This window comes from Nansenia antarctica (assembly GCF_963989245.1).
Source record: "Nansenia antarctica genome assembly, chromosome: 7".
Taxonomy (NCBI): Eukaryota; Metazoa; Chordata; class Actinopteri; order Argentiniformes; family Microstomatidae; genus Nansenia; species Nansenia antarctica.
The window spans coordinates 16,947,794-16,954,890 of NC_137677.1; the positions used below are offsets into that span (position 1 = coordinate 16,947,794).

The following is a 7,097-nucleotide window of genomic DNA, read 5'->3' on the forward strand; positions in this document are numbered from 1 at the left end:
ATGGTTCATGAAGAGTTGAGCGCCCGTCTGAACGACTGCGGGTATAAGAACTGGCTGAAAGCAGGCTACTGCCTTCCTTCTGAAGCTGCGGGACGGACTTCACTCGTTCACCAATAACGAGATGAAATCTTTCCACGGAGATTTGCTTTATCGAAACGCGCTTCTACGGCGGCCGTGTCAGGGAGCCTCCCAGACCGAAAGGGAATCAGGCAAGTTTGGGGATCTGGTAGGTGGGCCCACCTGTGACGTACACACAGGCACAGGTCAGCATACCTGTGTTGAATCAGAACCTCATCAGGGTAAACGCTAAACCCAACTGATCATCTCAGGTTCCATTCTTAGGGTTGCCACCCGTCCCTTAAAATACGGAATCGTTCCGTATCTGACAGTTAAAAGATGCGTCCCGTTTTGAACCAATACGGAACGCTGTTTGTTCCGTATTTTCAATCCACCAGCATTGCGTGATTCCTCCAATATATCATACAGAGCTGCCAAGTCTTTTATTTGTGAAATTCCTTTAAATAAAGCTACCGGACACGAGTTTCGTGGCATCTTTCTGCACGCGCGTTAACTTGAGTCTGCAATCGAAGCGGGAGGCGCGCGCTGCTGGAAGAACCTGTGTTCACGCGAGCTGCACGTAAGTCTTAGAACGTAGCAAGCAGTGTTGCCAGATTGGGCTACTTTTGGTCACACTGGACGGGTGGATTCGGCAGCTTTTAGACTGGTTGGGCTGGAAACAGTGGCGGCTGGCCGATAGAGGGCGCTGGGGCGCCGCCCCCACCTTCACTTCCTGGTTGCGATTTGTAAAAGTATTTTTTTTAAATAAACATTGTTTATTCACAAAATGCGGCTGATATTCTGTCGGCGCCTATCAGCATTCATTAAAAATCCTCCAATACAATAAACATTTTTATCTGTGTGTGTGTGTGTGTGTGTGTGTGTGTGTGTAAAACTCACTGTTAAAATACATAGGGAGAGAACGCGGGGCGCCGTGTCAATGCAAGTCTATGCCAGGACGAATACTTTTCGGTTACACGTGAGCTGTAGCAGCGCTCCAATTGGCTGTCTCTATTTCTTGGCCAGGACGCACATTTGTGCGCCCTGGCCAAGAAATCTCCGGTTGTATTGCAGACAATGCATTATGCTGAGGACTCCCGACTTCCGGTTTTCCGGACTTCGGGCTTCCGGAGTATTTTAAATGAACATTCGTAATGTCTGTCTCTGATGTTCATGGTCAATTAAATCAGCCTATTTTGTGCAACTAATAATGTTCCCGCTAATGGGTTAACCAAGCAGCCTTGCACCTAACGTGCAAGCACCTATCTTCGAACTATTCATAGCAATATGCGCGGGGCAAGGCGGAGGTACGGGTAAACACGGCTCATGTTCTGTCATCAAAGGTAAGAGTTGGTTTTCTTTAACTCAGCTGATGCATTGTTGTGTTTCTGACATGGTCTGGTTGTGTTTCTGACATGGTCTGGTTGTGTTACAGACATGGTCTGGTTGTGTTTCTGACATGGTCTGGTTGTGTTTCTGACATGGTCTGGTTGTGATACATCATTGAATGTGTTGACCTGCTGTGATGTGTTGACCACCATCACTCTCCATCATCATCCATCATGTGTCTATGAAATAGATAGTTACTGTACTACTGACTGCAGCATTCATCTCTGCTCATTGATGTAGCCATGTCACACAGACACATAGTACACATATTCATCTGCTACCTTTATTAACCTGAGTGTAGCTGTGAGGCCTGTACTAGCCTTGTTGACTAGACTTCCTCCTTGTCTGACACTGGGTATTGGACCGTACCGACGTCCATAGACCGGTCACTCTTCCACCTCAGTGTCTGTAGTTGACAGGGTAACTTCTCCATGGCCCACACGGTCATTTTAAGGGTGAAAGTTGAAATTATACAGTGGTTGTAATGCCAGTGCGTGTTTTATGCGCGTGCACGCGAAAAAAATTCGTGCGCGCGAAAGAGGACCCCCCCGCCACACTGCTGTGCCCCACCCAAAATGTTTTGCACCAGCCGCCACTGGCTGGAAATGGTCAATTCCGTCTGGCAACCCTGGTAGCAAAATATGTGCATGTATACGTATCTGGTAGCCTGGTACTTTCAAATCGCAAGTTGGTACTTTTCAAATCGCAAGTTGTTTCATCCTCTGTTCTCTTTCGGGGTGATGGAGGAGAGATTGGCAGTGAAATATCCATGATGGGACTTTGCTCATCATCCTCCGTCCTCACACTCATGTTTTTCCCTCTCCATTAATCTTCTGTTATTCAACACGAGTGTGAAAACGGATTGTATCCTTTATCTCAAAGACACTATGGCATACCGTTTCTAAAATTCACTTAATATTCACTTAATTTGGGTGAGATGATAGGCCTACTTTGCAACTTTACAGTTTTGGTAACTGTTTTTTGTTTCTCTACTGTAACATAATATAACATTGTTATTATTATTATTATTGTTAAATACAATGTACAATACAAATACAACAATTGGGGGGCCCTCAAAAAAAACTGGTATGTCCTGTATAACATGATAGCCATCTATGAGCAATGCACTGACACTTTAAATGAATGTGCAATAACACTATGTGCAATATGACAACCCTAGTCGTCTTATCTGTACAGTATAGTATAGTGGATAGTGTACATAGCCTTTATTTATGTAAACCAGCTCCTTTCCCTTCTTGTTTTTTTTAGTTCTTTTTTTCTTTCCTAGCACCAGGGGAGTCACCCCTCCCAAATTTCGTTGTTTGGTACCTGTACTATAGCAATGACAATAAAGACCATTCATTCATTCATTCATTCATTCATTCATAAGATGATGACCAAGGGTCTTTCTGCTGCTGACCAAGGGGCTGAGTCCTGTTGATGGGGCCCAATTTTCTTTTAGACTCTGTAGGCTACTGTATTTGTTTATTAAGACTTACATAAAATGATATATTGTCTGAATTTGTCTTGTTTTATCAAATGTTACAATTATTTTTATTTCTTGTGCTGGTTTATTATGAACAACATGTAAAATTGCAGGAAACTAGCACAAATAATTGTGTGGGAGAGAGGGGCCGCCGCTGCCAAAACGTGCACAGTTTTGGGTCGCTCCACCGCCAAAAAATCTCACTCCAAACTTTTGGTGAAACTTGGCAGCCCTTAAGGCTTTATTGAAACGATGTTTAACTTATGATTTACTAGCACTGGCGCCCCCACCCCACCCTTGGGCCCGTGGTGGTCGTGGTCCCGAGGAGCGGGGCCCCTACTGCGAGGGGTGTCCCTTATTTCTCTGACTGAAAGGTGGCAACCCTACAAAGACCTAATGATGATGATGATGATGATGATGATGATGATGATGATGATGATCATCATCATCGTGTGTGTGTGCGTGCGTGTGCGTGCGTGTGTGCGACCCACAGCTGTACTCGGTGTGTGTGGTGTGTGCGGAGTGGCGGGCGGAGATCCTGAGGCACCACACACTCGCCGGAGGCGTCCTAACTATTCCCACCGTAGTTGGGTCAGACCACGCCAACTTCTTGAATATGAAAAACACAATCACTGACACTAAGAATAGGCGCGCGTTCCAGGGCCCACAGGGCAATGAGAGCCGCGCCCGGCCGCGTCCTAACGATTCCCACCGTAGTTGGGTCAGACCACGCCCACACCACGCCCACGCCACGGCAACTTCTGGAATATGTAGGGGTCAGGGGCGGATTTAGGATCGTAGGAGATCCGGGGCTTAGCCCAGAGGGAGTATATAATGTGCGCGCGGAGCGCGCCGGAAAATTTTGCCTTCAACCTTCAACTTACCACCACCTTAAAGCAGACAAAAGGCACTGGAGAACACATATACATTCACACCCTTTAATGAAGCAAACTAATTGTGGTGGTTCTGGGCACAGAGGGAGGTCAGCACACGTAGCTCCCAGTGGTGTAGTCTACGTGATACGCAGGACTACGCCGTATACCCACTAGGAAAGGCCAAGGATTTGCGTATACCCACTAGAAAATGCGCGAGGATACGTAACAGCGTTTTGTGACAGAACTTTCACTTTCATTCATAAAATTCACCCCGTAGACCTGTGTTACGAAGCACTTACTTCGAACTTTCTGACATGTTTGTTATCACATAACCAGTCGTTCAGAATGCTAGTCTCAGTATTTCCCCTACAGAGCCTTGGGGTGGGCGGGCCGCGAATTTGCGAAACCTAGGATGGTAGGGGGAGGCAGGGCAATACCGCTACCTGATTGGTTGGCGAAGCACTCCCTCATTTCGCCAGCCAGCTGGACTGAAAAAATCAGGTGTAGTGCTGAGGCACAAATATGTACATTTCAAGCCTGCAAACTGCGACACTTTAAATAAATGTGCAATAACACTATTGTGCAATATGACAACCCTAGTCGTCTATCTGTACAGTATAGTATAGTGGATAGTGTACATAGCCTTTATTTATGTAAACCAGCTCCTTCCCTTCTTGTGATTTTTTTAAAAGTGTTTTTTCCCCTTTCCTAACACCAGGGGAGCCACCCCTCCTAAATTTCGTTGTTTGGTACCTGTACTGTAGCAATGACAATAAAGACGATTCATTCATTCATTCATTAATTCATTCATTCATTCATTCATTCAAGTGTCTGATTATAGTTTCATGGTGTGAATAATAGTGTCAAAGAACTAGCAAGCTAGCTAGCTAGCTCAGAGGTGATTAGATGAGCTAGTCTGCTGCACACATGCCAGCTAAAGAGCTAACTGGAGGCACTTTATTATTTTACTTAAAGTAGATATACAATCTTTCTTATTCTGCTAGAATTGGGCTTTATGGTAATACCATAATGGCATATTTACAGTACATGGACAGTGGATTGAAGCATTGGAACAAACCCTCACTCATTGGAAATGTCTGTTTTTTGTAGTTGGACATACGATTTTCTTACAGGTGAGAGAGTAATTAAAGACAGTATCTGACTCTATTGCCCACAGCAACCCAATATTCAATTAGAATGATGTTATGATTTTATATGAATTCAATGTATACCTCTTATTAAATTATAAATACTCTGGTTGTTATATTTGCCTTTTGGGTGACAGCAAAAGAGGGAGAGAGGAGGATAGAGAGGGAGAGAAGGAGAGAGAGCAGGATGGTGTCGGCACACCAGAGAGAGAGAGAGCAAGAACCAGGTGAGAAAGTGGACATGTAGTCAAGACCACGTAAGTAGCCTTGAGAACCGATGGTTCTCGAGCCTAACGGCCCTTAGGGGGCAGGAGCCTATCTCCTGTTTCTGTAGCGTGAGGCAGCTTGATGTACAAGTACAGTCCATGCCACCCCCCCCCCCCCCCCAAGGCAGCAAACACTGGTGTAGATGCATACTGTATGCATAAGTGAGTGTGGTGGTGCGTATGGGGTGTCGCTACGGGACAGGTGTCGCTCTGACTGGGAGGGCAAAATCACAGTATACCCACTAGAAAAAACTAGACTACACCACTGGTAGCTCCCCCTGTCAGTCACCATCATTTATATTTGTATAGAATTACATAATTGATGGGCTGAGGCTAGTTATGTTACAGTATGTATCAATTCAATTCAATTCAATGATACTTTATTTATCCCCGTGGGGAAATTCATTCTGCCACGCCACTCCACTAAAAACAACACATAACAACACAACATAAAGGACAGACAACAACACTGAGCCAGCCATATACGGTATATAAAAAAACAGCGAGATCACGATAAAAAAGTGGATAAAAGAGATGGCTATAGTTATTATATCAGGGCAGTCTCTGTGCTCACCACTTATATTGTATTTAGAGTCTTGTCCTGTGTTATATGACGATATATTACATGTATTGTTGGCCTGTGTATAGTACTGTGAAATCAAATCCCCCCTGGGACATTAAACAAACTTAGTTAGTTAGCGTTACATCTTAGGATAGATTTGAGTCATGTTCTGTATACATACATACTACCATAAGGGCATACTTAATGTGGTTACTCCATGTTTACTAGCTGTAACATTAACGTTACATCATTCTTTTTCACTTGTTACTCAGTCAACCAGAGTACAGATATCAAAGACTATCAGCCTGTTATTCACTTTATTTGTATAAGTATTATCCTTTGTTTGATTTCTTACCATGTACCGTAACAGTACCTTGCTATGTTTCATTTTCATTATAACATAACGTTATGTTATGATAGCCAGCTAGCATTAGCAAACCGGAAAAGTAGTGTCAGTGAGTCAGTCACCTTTCTAATAAGATTCACAAACCTGAAACATCATCTATGTCATTACTGCTGGTGATGTCATTGTTGTCAGCTGCTGATACTGCTGCTGCAACAAGGCGCTTGTTTTGTTGAAACAACTTTGGGATATCCATCCTTACAATTTTGCAAGTCAGGCACTGATTGAGATCACTTCTTCTTCAGGGCAGGGTAGGCTACCCAGTACGCAGGCTAATGTCGCGCAGCTGCTGCCTCTCTGTTGGACTCCGGTACTGCACGTTACTCACGATTTTTTTTTTTTTTTTTTTTTTTTTTTAAGTAAAACATTCGGGGCTTTTCAGAAAACATCCGGGGCTTGAGCCCCAGTAGCCACCCCCTAGCGCCGCCCCTGGTAGGGGTGTTCTCTGTATCTTGTTCTTCACGTAACACGGGGTGCACGATTAGATATAGGTTACCCATCTATGTATGCAACTCGGCGGCGCTGAGTGTGCCGCGGGCCAACGGTCAATGTTCGCCGCGGGCACGGCCGCAAGCGGCTGGGCGGCGACCTAACGATTCCCACCCGAGTTGGGGTAGACCACGCCAACTTCTGGAATATGTAGGGGTGGGACCCGCATCCCTTGTTCTCTGTATCTTGTTCTTCCGCCCGCAGGCTGCATCCCTATGGAAACGGCATACATTTTCGCGGACTGCGTGGCTATTTTAAACATTACCGTTTCAATCAACCACGTAATATGTCACTGTAGCGTACTCCTAATGTACTTGAAACACAAATCAGATATTTATTCTCTCGTTAGCCTATGCTAACGCGTTAGCGTGCTAGCTAAGCATAACTGACCATGTTAAACTCCATTGACTACGTGAGCCTTA

At 44.8% G+C, this 7,097-nt stretch overlaps 1 pseudogene across 1 annotated transcript in view; it reads left to right on the forward strand.

Moving 5' to 3' along the window:
* Positions 1-7,097, forward strand: part of LOC308162462 (uncharacterized protein CXorf38-like) — a 9,959-nt pseudogene continuing 2,862 nt past the window's right edge. The window contains exons 1-2 of the transcript in view: positions 1-209; positions 3,426-3,515. The product of the transcript in view is annotated as an uncharacterized protein CXorf38-like (transcript). The remainder of the gene's footprint in view (positions 210-3,425; positions 3,516-7,097) is intronic.